Genomic DNA, 15,997 nt, shown 5'->3' with positions numbered 1-15,997 from the left:
TATAATTAGCCTTACATTTTCGTTGTGAGTGTCCCTGTTTTCGGTCCGCATGTTAGAGCAAGTGCGATGCACTGCGTTGAAAATGTCCTCTTGGGCAACGTTGGTATTTTGCTTTTCACTCTCAAGTTCATATTTACAAAGACACTCGATCTCGATCTTGTTCAACTCTTTTTTTTCCCCTTTAATTTTGATGACGGATTCACCTCCAATGATGATTGCCCGAGGTACTCACACGCACATGTGCGTTACGGATGTGCCCTTCCAACGAATATATGCGTGGCTTTCATGGCTTATACGATCAAATTATTAACATTCGTCTCCATTTATCCACAAATATCCAAAGCAAAAACTGTACGTTTTCCCCTAAATAAGCTGTTGGCGATTTATTTTGTGTGAAGTTTCTCGGGCGACCATGGTGACCACCGGGGATGAGGATAAAAGCTTCGCCCGAGCCGGATGTTCGGCGTTCAGTTTGGAGAACGCGACGGAGCCCTGACAATAATAGGGAGACCATCCCTGGGAGCCGAGCCATTGGCACGAGGGCCCTGAACAGGCGACGGCACCACGTGGTTTCATGGGTTCCCATGACAATTTTTGCGAAATTGTTCATGAATGGAAAATTGACCAATTAACCATTACAGCAATTGAGGAGAGCGTGTGGGGCGGGGGGGGGTGCATGCTGGTGGGAAGACTTGATGAGGAGCATCAACCCACAAATCGGGCTGCGTGGATAAGGAAACTCGAGAGAGTGTGCCTGCTGCCTCTGGCAGATTGTGGCTTGCCTTCCCATTTTATCGAGATTGTACGATATACAAAAAATTGACTTACAAGCTGTAATCTGACGGAGAAAAAAAAACATATTTCTTTTCAGTTGGCTGGGCCATTCTGCATGCATGGGCTTACAGCTCGGAGGAATATTTAGTGTGAAATTGCAGTTTCAAGCTCCGTATAAATGGCCGCTGTGCTCACAAACTGCACTAGATCGTATTCTTAGGTTTTTTTCGGTAAAGTCACGTAGGTAAAAAATTTAAATTAATACAAGTAAAATAAAAATAAAATAAAAATCACGACGTTTCGGAGGCAACACAAGCTTCCGTCTTCAGGTGGAAGACAAGCTTCCGTCTTCAGGTGGAAGACAGAAGCTTGTGTTGCATCCGAAACGTCGTGATTTTTATTTTATTTTATATTTTACTTTTATTAATTTAAATTTTTTTACCTACGTGACTTTACCGAAAAAAACCTAACAATATGAATCCTTGCAGTCACGAAAGCTTCAAATCTAGAATGCTCTAGATCGGCCGGCACCTTGGCCACATGGCATGCGCTGGCGTGCGGGCATGAAGGCGCACAATTGGCGCGCGAGGATCAACACGTAAACAACCGCCGCCAGGCACGGATGCATGGTGAGCACGCGGGCAGGTGCTGCGACGAGTCATTAAACTCACTGCCAGCTCTCTTCCTCCGACATTGCGCGAGCGATTGTTCACAGGTGTTCACACTGACATGAACGATCTCAAACGTTGATGTTCGTTGTGGGCGAGGGCACACACACAGGTGGGCCCCGCACCTGTAGACGATCAAAGATACTGAAAATGTGAGGACGAGCGAGAGAGCATCGTGGTTTTTTTTAATTATATTTTGTGCATTGTGAGCTCACGCGCGCACACACACACACGCGCCACTGAATGTGAAGCGAGGGATTGGTGACAACCCAATGGGGCTTGTGTTCAGGCCTTTGTATTGTATATTAATTGAAGATACGTTTCAATGAGAATATTTGTCATCAGGTCACCGTTGACTGGACACACAACAAATATGATTACATTTAGATTTTCACTTCATTTTCACTTCATTTGGCCAAATGCCGTCACTGAAAACTAAAAATATAAAGTTGTCGACAATGAGATAATCACATCACGAGAAGATGTGTGGGAAGCTGCAGCCCCTAGTGTGTGGATCAAAAAGGTGACTGAAGGGATGATCAGAAGTAGTTCTGTGATATCTTCTTCTGGGGGCTGTTTTCCGACGTACAGATTCATGCACTGCTCTGGAAGAGTCCTGAATGAAAACTTAGTCTCATGACATGACGCCAGATTCACAATTGGACTAATATTGATTGGATAACGGACACAAATCAATACAGTATTTTAGCAGTTAACGTAATTCGAGACAGACAGAGGGATGAGTATTTTTTTTTTGCTGAGCAACCAATCATTTGCATGTGTATGGTTTACCGCTTACACATGCACAATAATCGGTGTTCAAAGCTATGGAAGAAAATAGCGGTTGTTATACATTTATTGATGAATTTAGTGCTTTAATTATGCTGCATTATATATATACGTTTGGGAGACAATTTCAGCAATTTGTGCCTTTGAGCGTCCAAACCCTGGGTCGCAAATCGCCGTTTCAGGTCCTCTGCGCTCGTGTGCTCGGCTCTTTCCAAGGACTGAAGAGCCCGAGTTGCTATGACAACTGACAGAATCTAGTTGAAAACTCGGTTGCCGTGGCAGCGAGCTGATTGAACAAAAGGCTGGCACGGGGCATTAACCCCAGCGCAACGAAAAATGGGGGGGGGGGGGGAATAAGGTGCATTCCCTTTGTGATGCCGAGTGCGATGGCGCACGCGCTCTCGGTAATTACGGCAAATGGTCTTTCTTCTGCGACGAAGGGCCACTTCCTGAAACGTCAGCCCACATTGGGGAGCGCTGTCGCACGCAAAACATTGCCATTGACGATCGTCCCGAGGTGCTTTCTAAGCGCCGCAAATTTACTGCTTAGATTAAATATTGAATTGTTTTTCTTTGCTGAGAACGGTAATTGCATGATTTCAAAATGCATGGGTTTTCATAGTTGATATGCGTCACATTGTGAAACAATACCGGGACTAAATTGCATTCCAACGAATTCGCTGTGGTGCATTGTGGTAAAAAAAAAAGCATACACGAGCAGAACTCGTTTTTGTGTCTCCTCGTATAAATTAAATTATGTTTTAGTCCATCGACCCATTGGCTTGCCAGACCAACATGATTCGGTAGCTTCGACTCTCTCATCAGCAGTCCAGCCTGCTAAACAAATGCTGCAGAGTTACCAGATGTTGTTGGCAAGATGCCGATGCAAGGGAATTTCATCGTTTGTTTACTTACTTAGCCGTCAGATAATTTCCTTGCACCGGCTCTCGCTGGCAAAAAAAAAATCAATCACAAACTACGAAAAACATTATTCAAATGTGCTTTTCAGATACGCATGATTAAAATTTAAACACTGTTCAAAGGGATCATTTTAATTCAACTGTGAAAAAGAACTCCATAGCTCATCGGATTCCTCCAGTTCAAAAAATATTATGATTCTGAAGAATGGTTTTGAATGTGGGAGGCAAGTGAAGTGGAGCAGAGTGCCCAGAGACATCCTGGGAATATTTGGGAATTAGCTTCACAGATATTGATTGTCCTGCCATCTCCTGGCCACCTTGTGGCCACCTCGCAGCTAAGTGGGGTTTCACAGTTTCGCGCAGATCTCTCTGCGATCCACCAACTCTTGCCTCCACGGTGCTCTGTTCCAGGTGCGAGTCACCATACATGGCAAATAAGACGGTTAATGAAGTAATGGCAGCTGCTCAACATATTCTAAAGCTGTGTGTCAGCGTCCTTCCGATTTTGGATATCGGTAGGGGAGCGGCAGTGCAGCAGTGAGCTGCACTGCCGCTCCCCTACTGGGCTACAAACCTAAGTTTGATTCCCGCTCAAGGCCAACACCAGTAACGATCATCTTGAACCGATCCTGGGCCTCTCCTAGGTCGACTCAGTCTCAAATGAGTACTCGGTGCGGTGTGTAAACATTGCCGCGAGTGAGACAAAGGCGGTCGGGCGTGGTGCTGGCTACCCCCACCCCCTCGTGTGCCGCGTCGACCTTCATAGGTGCTCGCTAACAGCACTTGCCCCAACAGTCTGTTACAGCTTCTTGGTTCTTTCGGTTAAGTCACGTAGAAGGGAAATAATAAAATAATAAAAATTTAATACAATTCTCACGAATTGTATTTTTCGGCGTTGTGGCCGAAACGTCGTGAGAATTGTATTTTATTATGTTTTATTTTTATTATTTTATTATTTCCCTTCTACGTGACTTTACCGAAAGAACCAAGAAGATGAATACCTGCAGTAACGAAAGAAGCTTTAAATCGAAATTTAAGTCTGTTACAGGCGGCACGGGGGATCTTTGTCTTATCGGCGGGCTAATTCCCCCCCCTCCTCCTTGCTAAAGGCTCAGCTTCACTGATAGATCCTCGTACCCGCATCAAAACACTTTGGCACAATACTCTCATGATGGGTTGTTTTTATTTCATCGAAGCTCGATACGTTGTCGGGCGCACTTTTATTAAATAATAAAGCACGCGACGAACTATCGCCCGTGCTTCAGGTCCGCGGTGAATCTCAAAGCCCGGTTGACGCTCCACGCTGCACAACCAGAGCAATTGTAGATTTGAAGCTTTCGTGACTGCAAGGATTCATATTCTTAGGTTTTTTCGGTAAAGTCACGTAGGTAAAAAAATAATATTAATTTCTAGATTTGACGCTTTCGTGACTGCAAGGATTCATATCCTTAGGTTTTTTCGGTAAAGTCACGTAGGAAAAAAAATAATATTAATTTCTAGATTTGACGCTTGCGTGACTGCAAGGATTCATATCCTTAGGTTTTTTCGGTAAAGTCACGTAGGTAAAAAATTAAAATTAATATACATTTCTAGATTTGAAGCTTTCGTGACTGCAAGGATTCATATCCTTAGGTTTTTTCGGTAAAGTCACGTAGGAAAAAAATTAAAATTAATATTAATTTCTAGATTTGACGCTTTCGTGACTGCAAGGATTAATATTCTTAGGTTTTTTCGCTAAAGTCACGTAGGTAAAAAAATAATATTAATTTCTAGATTTGAAGCTTTCGTGACTGCAAGGATTCATATCCTTAGGTTTTTTCGGTAAAGTCACGTAGGAAAAAAAAATGTGAAATTAATATTAATTATTAATTTGAATTTAGGTTAAAAAAAATTTGAAATGAATATAAATTATTAATTTACATTTTTTACCTACGTGACTTTACCGAAAAAACCTACGAAAACCAGAGCAATTGCAACTTGGTGCCGTTGGCATGCCGAGTGGCGTTATCAACGACGTGCATCCTGCAAACGTTCACAAGGGGATTTAATGGCCAAAAGCAGCGAAGGCTTGCCTCTTTTCTTTTGCACCTGCGGATAATTATTTGTTACGACAAAATTGCAACGACCGCTCGCTCACTCGCACGCGCGCACACACACACGCACGCACGGACGGACGCACGCGTGCGCACTCACCGATCTACTGCGGTGTTCTTTAAATTTGTGATGATATACGAACAAGTGTGCAGTCGTTTTAGGGGGAGGGGGGGGGGCGCGGGGCCCAGACAAAATGTGCAAGTGATTAATAATGAAGCGATGGCCGTTGCGGCCTTCGCTCACATACACAGACACGACCTTCATTTGACTTCGTTTATAGCCAGGGTAAGAGTCACATTCACACGGATCCAAGGCTGTGTCATCATGTCTGGACATTTAAAAGCATTCGTACAAACGCAATAGTTATACTAAAATTGGGTTAATTTTAGAAATTAATACACCAATTATGTGCAGTCAATTCATGTAACCATTTGTTAAATTGTAAAATAATTAGTACATTAATTCGTAAATTTGCCCGTTTCATTGTGCAATTTATTCATCAATGCTATGATTTCGCCCTCAGAATCCTAATCTTTAGGGGTGATGTCAATTTTGCAATTGTTGAGTTCACACGTGAAAATTAAGTCTTGACACAGCGATGTTAAGCGATCCCGATTGTGCCGTGCCTCTGGATCTCAAAATATTCAGAACAATAAGCTGGCATCAAACAGGAGCTAAACTATACGGGTTCCATTTACAATACCATTTTTTTGTTCTCTCTCTACATACATCTCTTCCTTGGCTGTGCATCCCTTTGATTGCATTATGCTTTTGTGTGTGTGTGCGTGCGTGCGTGCAAAACTGTCCAAAAGCGCTAGCCGACTTCGCCTGCCGAAAATGCTGCCCGTGTAATGAGCAATCCCACCATGACCACATGTGGGCATGAAGCAATGAATGTAAAAGCAAATAAATAAATAACGGTGTAATGGACATTGAGATTGTTGGCTTGGGGGGGGGGAATGGGGGCGGATCTGGTTTAAATAATTCATACGGTTCTGTTTGAGCCCGCAGCATCTGACGAGCTGTCATACGCACAAGTGACGCACCGGCCAAGAGAAAACACAACGGGCCGGGCAGCCGATGTGCTGTTTGGCTTCACCGTCATTTGACCTAAACACCGATGTTGGGCTTCTGTTCGGGGCTGGGGGGGGGGGCATGCGTTGACTAACAAGCCGCGGCAAATTACAGGTGCTTCCACTCGTGTCTCTGTTATTTCGCTGCCTCACACAGCTGGGTCCTGTGCGAAATGAGCAGATTTTCGCATCGGGTCACTCGAAGAAAGTGACTTTTCACGGTTAATTTCACCCGTGAAACTATTGGGGGGCGGGGGAGGTGGAAGGGAGGCGGGGGGGGGATGAGGAGTGGGGGGGGGCCTAGAAACAAATATGGAGCAAAAACCAGTTTGTGTTGACCAGCCACAGCACTGATTGCGTGAATGCATTTACCTCGGACATTGCTGCATGTTTGTGCGTTTTGTAGCATTGTTAGTTTGTTGTGCCGTCGTCATTGTGGCTGTTGTTTATCTTACTGCCACCGTTGGCCAGATGCATTTTGTAGCTCAGGCATGCGTAGCCGCAAGGCTCCTCTCGTTTGACGAGCGGCGTAAGATCCAAACAGACGCCGGAGAGCCACGTGGCCCTGCAAGACAGACGCGGCGCAGAATGACCTCCCGCGAATCCACTGCCGATGGCAGCGCAGGCTCCTGCGCATTGCCCGCTTGGCCTCCCGTAGAAGGCAATGCCAGATCAGGTGTCGGCGACGCAAATTCGCAATGATTTTGTGCCGCCGGTCAATGACATTGGGGAACTGCGCACTCGACGTGGAATGGTGAGCCTTCAGTGTCTGCCAAGGAGAGAGAATGCTTTCTCAGCCCGATGAGAGTGGTCTTCGTGTTGTTTTCAATTCGTGGGCCGAGTGAAGTCCCAGTGGTTCAATGCTTTTAAGGCTATTTAGGAAACTAAGAGGCTAATAATAATGATGGCGAATTACTCTTAGCAGAAATTATAAAATAAAATACTGCAGTGTAGACATCAAAGCTGTGACTATTCACTTTGATGTGGGATGGGATGGGCTTGGATGTGATGCCATTTGTCATATGGATTTTTACAATTGTGACTAAGAATCTTTCACAAATGGGCAATGCGTTTCACTTTTTGCGATATAAATAAATGCATGTGTACATTTCGATTTAAAGCTTTCGTGACTGCAGGGATTCATCTTCTTGGTTCTTTCGGTAAAGTCACCTAGAAGGGAAATAATAAAAAATAAAACATAATAAAATAATTCTCACGACGTTTTGGAGGTAACACAAGCTTCTGTCTTCAGGTGGAACCGTCACAGCACGATAGCTGTATCAAGCACAGCAGGATAGCTGTATCAAGTACAGCTATCGTGCTGTGACGGTTCCACCTGAAGACGGAAGCTTGTGTTGCCTCCGAAACGTCGTGAGAATTATTTTATCATGTTTTATTTATTTTTATTTTTTTTCTTCTACGTGACTTTACCGAAAGAACCAAGAAGCATGTGTACATGTTGTGCCCTGCAGTTGAATACGGTCGTAATCATGACGCAAAACACCCGCGACTGTGGAACACTGCACAGCGCTTTTTTTTTTGGCGTGCGCCTTTTTCCGACGCCTGGCTCAAGAGCTCTGTTATCACAATAACGCTGCGAATCAAAACGGGACACAAATCTCAGCCATCGCAGCAGCTCATTGTAACGACAGTAAGAGGGGCACCAAACGAATGGCCACTTTTCACGCGTACTGCAAACGTGACTCACTGCGTGCTTTCCCTCCAACTCATCGCTCAGCCCTTATGGTTATTTCAACATGTGACCATTCCTTAAGCTGACTTTTACGATTTATCACTTGGATCAAACAAAATACCACGCATCAACCTCCGGGTCATAACACATGCAATGCGGTCTGAACCAGACAATCATTAGGAGCTTTCACATAGCCAGTAGCACGAGAGGTTATTGGAAGCATGTTTGCACGTAATACGTTGTCCAAGAAAAAGGCAAAAATACAATCTTCGTTCAAAGTATAAAAGTGCGAATTTTATTTTTTTGTCCAAAATTAGTCTGCTTGAGTATGTGCAGTATGCAACCCGCCAGCCATGCCCACAAGCACAAGGAGTGAAACAAATTAACTCTTGCACCCGCGGCATTAAAAACAAAATGTTTTTAATCCAACGCCCTGTGCTCAGAGAAATTTTGACAACTGCAGGGAATTTATTTAAGAATCGGCGTTTGCATGATTATTTTCGCACGGGTCCAAAGCATGGAAATCCATCACTCTGCGGTGCGGCTGTAAAATCACCGCGGGATAAGTTACTGGGAGAATAATTGTGCCGTTGCTTTTCATCTTGTGCGCTTTGGCAGCTGCCGGTGAAATGGTTAAGATACCGGAGCGTTTAGAGAACACAAGCTGTTGTTTTGCCGTCGGCTAAGAGGAGCTGGAATACACATTTAATTAAGGCTGTGAAGGCCCCAAGTCATGGTGGCACGAATGCTTTCATGGACAAAAACAAAACGAGAGTTAAACTTTGCCACCGTCATCGTTAACAAACACGAACGTGTACATTTTAATACCGTATACATATATTCGCGTATAAAATTTATTGTTCTCGCCTCAAATATTCGCTTATTTTCCATGTTTCAGTTGTGACACAATTAAAGTAAAAAAAACATGGATTCTCAAGGCTCTGTTTCAGGAGCATCCTGCATTGGAATGTTTGGCCAATACCGTGAATACGCGTTTGGCTTTGCGTGTGGAAGGAAATCAGATAACTTGGAGAGAAAAGCAAAGTTGCAACAGACGGGGTGACACTCAGCACTGCCATCTCCTGGCCACCTCACAATCCCACGCCTGGCACATTCTGGTACTAACCAAGCCCAAAGCCTGCTTGTGAGAGTTGATGAGATACCACTCTTCGGGTAGAGTGGTAACAGTGGCGAGTGAAATATGACCTGGTCCCAACCCCCCAGTACGGGTTGGTGGAGTCACTCACCAATTTTCACTGACCAGTGTGATGAAGTATGGCCAAACAATTCCTTAAACTGGGGTGCCGTGGCGGCGAGATGTTAACTCCCTCGCCTGGTATACATGAGGCCGTAGGTTCGATCCCGATCCAGACGCCTGTATATTTAGAGTTTGCATGTCTCTCTCTCTTTCTCTCCGTGGTCGCGTGGATTTTTCTCTGGGTCCTCCAGTTTTTCCTTCCACATTTAGAAAAAAAACAACATAATTTAGAGTTTAGAATATTTGGCTGCTATACATTTCCACGCGACAAGCCGCTTCATCGGGCTATCATTTGTAGCGAAGTCGCTTCTGAAAAAGAGCTATATAGCTCAGTGGCCCTGACCTGGTAAAGTAAAAATAGTAGTAATAGCAACTGAAATGTGGAGTAGCCTTCATCCAACAGTGGATTGACAAAGGGCTGCCAATTCATGCCCAGCATGTGCTATTGCACCACTGACACCGCGATATATTAAATGTTATTTAAAATAAAAATGCAATGCATCCTCATTAATCGGTGCATCTGTTTGCCCTGCCCCCTTATATTCCTTGAATTTTGGCACGTTTTAATACTTCTGCACACCGCCAACAACAAGGTGACACAACAAGCATGAAAAGCACTTATTCTTTTTAAAGGATTAGCGCGCACGGAGAGAGGGCCTTTTGAATAGATTGTTTTTAAAGGGACTGGTGCAAATTTTTACAAAAATCCCCACGTTCAAATCTTCTGAGTGCTGTCCTTTGGTGGCAGCCACCGGTCTAGATTGTTGTTTGTCACGGTTCATAGAGCACGAGCGACGTTTTCCACGTGTTGGGATGGGTTATCCGGCTATCGATTCTCTCCCATTTTATGAACACTGCAGTCTGTTTTTTTGTATACGTCCAACCCACGTCCATTAACTAACCTCAATTACTAAACCTGTAGCTTGTGTATTCTTTTTTTAAACAAATAAACAAAAAGCATCCTCTGTTTGAAGCGTTGCCGTAAAAAAAGAGCACCTGCTAAAAATAGAGGTGTGTGTGTGTGTTTTTTTTTTCCCGAGGAAAATGGGGATGCCTTCCAGTTTAAAGATGGCAAATGACCTGTGCATTAATACGAGATCTCTCCAGGCTGTGTGCGAAGGAACTTGATTTTGGGAGGTAGCCAGGGCTGGAGAAGTAATTTGGTTTGGCCAGAAGTTTTATTCCGTCCCCCGAAGGAGGATTTCAGCCTCTGTGCGCTGGAAATAGAACTCGTATTTATACACACGCGGAGGTAAAGGTCAACTCTTCGCGCGGTGCTTACCACAATGTGTGTACGTGTTTGTTTACCCTGTGTATAAATAACTTCACACACAATATAAATGCGTGGCATACGTTGTATGAGAGAAATGCTCTCGATGGTATTTGGCCTACTCTTTCGCACCTTGGGCCCGGGCGTTTTTGAAGGGCGCACAGACTCCGCGATGGCTCAAAATCCCTCGAGAATATTCACGATTCGGCTATAATCGGTTCTTTCGCATTGTGGTGCGCAAGTACGGCGTGGTTCTCGTCTCTGCGTGGGGCAATGTGAATCAGCTGTGCAATGTTAACGTCAAAAAAGAAATCGAAAATCATACATTTTTCGTGCAAACAATTCGACGCGTGTGCATCGTAAGAATACAGTGCAGGAATTGATTAAACATATTCTTAGGTTTTATCGGTAAAGTCACGTAGGTAAAAAATTAAAATTAATAAAAGTAAAATAAAAATAAAAATCACGACGTTTCGGAGGCAACACAAGCTTCCGTCTTCAGGTGGAACCGTCACAGCCCGACAGCTGTATCAAGTAAATGAGAGATTACAAGAGATACCACTCCGTATATATAATGGTTGAGGGGGGAAGGGCCAGGAACGGCACACTTTTTATTTATTAATATGAATCCTTGCAGTCACGAAAGCTTCAAATCTAGAATTAATTGATAAAACAGTTGTTTGTGATTCAACAAATCATACCCCCGAATATAACGTCTGTTTAAACGAGTTAAACAATTGAACTGCTGTTTTAGCCGGGTAGTTTGGTCGTATAGAGATTGTATTGGTACGAGTATTATCCCCGTCTGAACTTCACAGGGTCCGACTCGGTGTTGGCTACTCACATCGTAGCGAGATTTGAGAGTCCTGGACGGGCGCCAACATGTCGGCTCTGATTGTTTCGGATGCTTCTGTTATTTGCTGTTGAAGATGACTCGAGCTTTTTGAAGAATAAAAAAAAACCCTGTACTTACATAGATATCAGAACTACACTGCAAACATTTTCAACCACACAGTTCAAACTCCCCGTCTAATCATAATTCACTGATAATACAATGGATGATACCGTAATGGATATCCTGTGTGTACGTAAGACAGAACACATTTTAATATGCAAGGTTATTATTACCACTACTTTCCACCACCAACGAGTGACGTCTTCAATCGTAGCTGCTTGTTGCTGTTGTTGTTGTATTTTCTCAAGCAACACATGTGCAGGCCTTTTGTCGTTCCACTGCTGGATGAATGCCTCCTCCACCGCGCGTGGGTTTATAGGCCCCTAGATCACCACGCTGGTCAGGATGAGTCAGGACGGGGGCGAGGGGTGAAGTGGAATCGTAACGGTTCACATTTCACTTGCCACTGCCACCTCTTCACGGGGTTATGGCGGGGAGCATAGATGTACGGTACAACAATCAGTGTATGGGTGGGTGGGGGGGTCAGTACCAAAGTACGTAAACACCAAAGCGAGTGCGCAAGCAGAGCGCGATGCTGCTCCGCTTGACATTGGCTGCGTCAGCCCGGTTCCTATCTCGGAGATGAATCGGAATTCATTTCTGTGACTTGGCAATGTCAGCACCCAGAGATGTTATTGTGAAATAGTGTTTCCTGTGCTAATCTCCCCTGCGCCTCTGGGGCTGGCTTTATCTGTTTGCAAATGCTACGTTTGGGGCACGGACAAGGGCAGTGACTGGGCTTTACACTGCTGCACCACCGGATTCAAAGGCGCAAGCTGGTTTCGGTAAATACAAGATTAATAACGCCAATTATGATTACCCGTGAAATCCTCACCGAGGCTCAAGACCGCTCTGTTTCTGCCGACTTGGGATGATTTCGCCATTGTCGATTAACGCGAGCTCGCCTTCACGCAGGACGACGCCGGAGCAACCCGAGGCAACCCACACACGTGCCCAGGGAACGGCGCTCCGCACTGGCATATACCCGGACTTGCCACGCAGTCTGACGCCTGCTGCATCCTGATGGTCATCCATGCTGAGAACCAACGAGGTCTTGCGTCTACTGAGCTCTGAGATTGAACGAGGTTGGGCACATCTTCTTGGTTCTTTCGGTAAAGTCACGTAGAAGGGAAATAATAAAATAATAAAAATAAAACATAATAAATAATTCTCACGACGTTTCGGCCACAACGCAAGCAGCCGTCCTCAGGTGAAGAACAGGTCTGTCGGAAAGAAAGCGTCTGAATTTCAGAGAAATTTTTTTTAATGTTTTATTTTTATTATTTTATTATTTTCCTTCTACGTGACTTTACCGAAAGAACCAAGAAGATGAATCCCTGCAGTCACGAAAGCTTTAAATCGAGGTTGGGCACGTTTGGGGTGAATTGGTCACGGGCAAAACAGCACGCTTACAATTACAAAAAGAAGACTGCTGGAATAGTTCGAAAGCTCAACTGCGAACCGAGCAAACTCAGTGGAATTCCTGGCCACAGCCAACAGCAGTGTAGAGTGATACCCGAATGATTCCTGGGGGGGGGGGGGGCGGAGAGGGGGGGGGGATGCACACTTCACCCAAATCGCAGCACTACACTGGAAGTGATGACCGCCGTCGAGGAACGGAACGAGCGCCATTGCACCCACGTGCATTGCGACGGACGCCGCATTGGGCGACCCGCGTCTATGGATCTGGGTGCACGAACACACGCACGACGTTTTGCATGCACGCGCACGACGATGAACTTCATCTGTTTAGTCTCATGTCCTGTTGAGGCAAGCGTGCACGCTCACACTAGGGGAAGCCCAGGAACGGTTCAGATAATGGTCGCCGGGTGAGTAGCGCAGCGTAGCGCGAACCACTACACGCGCACACACACGCACGAACATACACAACATCAACAACAACCGCAATTCGCCACTAAGTGGCGGTAACGTCACCACGACGCATGTGCCAGGCCATGTGCACGTTGAGGCCACGTGCTTTGTCGAACGCCCGCTGGCAACGAGGTCACGGGGCAGACCCAGGTGCCACGGGTTTACTGAGATGAGATGCGCGCACACACACAGACAGGCATGCGTGCATCAAGCTGTTGATTGACACTGGCCGATATACGGCGCATTCACACAGTTAGCTTTAGCAACCTTACCGTGCAACGGTAACGCAGAATTCAAGCCTTCCAATGAGCGGCTCTGGGTCCCATGAGCATGTTTCTGCTCGATTGTGTGTGTGTGTAAGCGTGTTAGTGGGGGGCGATAGTGCAGCGGGTAGCGCGCTGCTTTACGAACCCGGCGACCCGGGCAACACCCTGTGACGATTAACTGAACCGGTCCGGGGCCTCCCCTAGGTCTACTCAGCCTCAAAATAAGAACCTGGTGCAGTGTGGAAGCGTTGCCAATAGGGAGAGAAAGGCGACCGGGCGTGGTGCTGGCCACTCACCCCTCGTGCGCCGTGCCGACCTTCATAGGTGCTAGCTAAGAGCACTTGCCCCAACAGTCTGTTAAAGGCTATACGGGTGGTCTTTGTTTGCAAGCGTGTTACAGGGACGGAACAGCTTGCAAAACTAGGATTCCTAACCAAAGTAATGATTGTGCAGATTCTGGGGAAATTGCTAATAAACAGGTGAGATGGAAGCTCCGTTGGTGTGGAAGTGTATTCGCTGGTAATCCAGACGTATCGTTGCGCCGCACACCGTGACACGCAGGCCACCAATCTATCTCTCTAATCGAGATTAATGTCGTGTTTTGCCCCCCCCCCACCCCCTAATGCGGTATTGTGTTTCAAATTAATGCTGTGGCTCAGTCTAATTCGGTACAGGATTGAGTTGAAAATGTGCGGCTACAATTTGGCCTCTTAATTTTGTGTCCGCTGCAATCGGCTGAGTTGATTTATTCATGTAAAAATCAAAGCTCAGCAGTAAAGATCTCGAAAATCAATGTTTTTGCTTGCTGCCCCGTTTGAGCAATAAGTTAGAGGCCATCGCATGCACAGAATGCGCGTTGCTTTCATGAACCAAATTGTCTCAGGATTCTGTGCCAGTCATGATGACGAAAATTAATCCGCAAATCGAGGTGTATCTGTAACAAGCTGGAACAAGACAAACATCTTGCAACATCGTTCTTTCTCTACTCTTTGGTTTTTTCGCTAAAGTCACGTAGGTGAAAAAAAGAAAAACATCGTTCTTGTACATGAAGATTCAGCTTTGTTTTTTGTACGTCGTGTTTACAGTGCACAACGTTGAGGGAAGTCCCTGTTCATCACCGCATTTCAAAAGTAGAAATTTCAGTTGAACACGTAGGTTTTCGCCTGATGCTGTTCGTTATAATTACTGGCGAAACGTTGGACTCGAAAGGTAAATGTTAGAGGTTTACTCTCCAACACACCGGTGAGCTGAACAAGCAACGAATTGGCACGTTTTGTTTACGTGACAAAGCATACCAATTGCCTGTGTCGGGTGGTGGAGGATTTAACGACATTTATATTTACGTGGTCTAACCCCCCAAAATAATCTCTATTAAAAAAAGTATACATTCTATATGGTGGAGGTCAGTCTTTTTGTAGGGTAACCACTGTTGACTTCCTACAAAGTGGGGCTCGTTTCTTCTTTGACTATCTGGCTACTGGGCCAGATAAAGATGGAAATGATGAATGGACGACTTCTGTGGATAAACAATGAATACAATTCCCTATGTACGGTAAATAAAAATATATAGGAAGACAGCGATACCTCGTTTTATTCCTTTCAGAGGCATATGTCCACGATGTTATCTCTGGAGTAATCGTCTCTGCTTTCGGGAGAAAGCTTTGAAAGCCTGTACCAATATTCGGGCCCAGCCTGGGTAATAATTTTCATGTATTTTTCGATTTATTTTATTATGTTTTATTTTTATTATTTTATTACTTCCCTTCTACGTGACTTTACCGAAAGAACCAATAAGATGAATTTTCATGTATTTACACAGTGCACGAGGCAGGATCCTTTCGAAATATTCCTGAGAAGCCAAGGGCATAGCCAGAGCTGAGAAATGTGTTTGCTAATGAGGAGGAAGGTTGGGGTGTCGACGCAGGCCGCCTCGAAGGAGGAGGATCACAAACCCAAGATGTACGACAAAACACTCGTGGGAAAGTGCAGAGACAACAAAAAAACGAGCACGTGCACTTCAAACTTTCGTCGCTGGGTGTTTTTTTTTCTTTTCTAAATGGTCCAAGCCATAACTTAGTCAAACGAGAGGTGGCTTATCACGTGGTGTGCTTGTGGAACTGTGAAGTAAAATATAAACAAATGAAATGAATACGAGCAAAAATGTTTTAATCTTCGAATCTATTACCGCGTCCTTGAGTTTGCTTGACTATGGTCGTAAACAATACGGCGTGTGAATTGAAAATGTCATGGAGGGGGCAATTTATTTCACCAAAATATGGTCGTGTTAAATATTGGTGGTGCTGATTTTCTAAGTTTGAATTGCGTGCCTTAAGTATTTTGATTTACCAAGTTGCAGTGCAATTTG

The 15,997-nt window shown here is 45.0% G+C and overlaps 1 protein-coding gene across 8 annotated transcripts in view; it reads left to right on the top strand.

The window, feature by feature from the left end:
• The window catches only part of LOC144941126 (receptor-type tyrosine-protein phosphatase delta-like), a 613,380-nt gene that overhangs the window by 192,094 nt on the left and 405,289 nt on the right, over positions 1–15,997 (top strand). The window lies entirely within an intron of this gene.

This window comes from Lampetra fluviatilis, chromosome 24, assembly GCF_964198595.1.
Source record: "Lampetra fluviatilis chromosome 24, kcLamFluv1.1, whole genome shotgun sequence".
NCBI lineage: Eukaryota > Metazoa > Chordata > Hyperoartia > Petromyzontiformes > Petromyzontidae > Lampetra > Lampetra fluviatilis.
The sequence above is the reverse complement of the archived record's forward strand: the minus strand, read 5'-3'. Positions and strand labels throughout refer to the sequence as shown.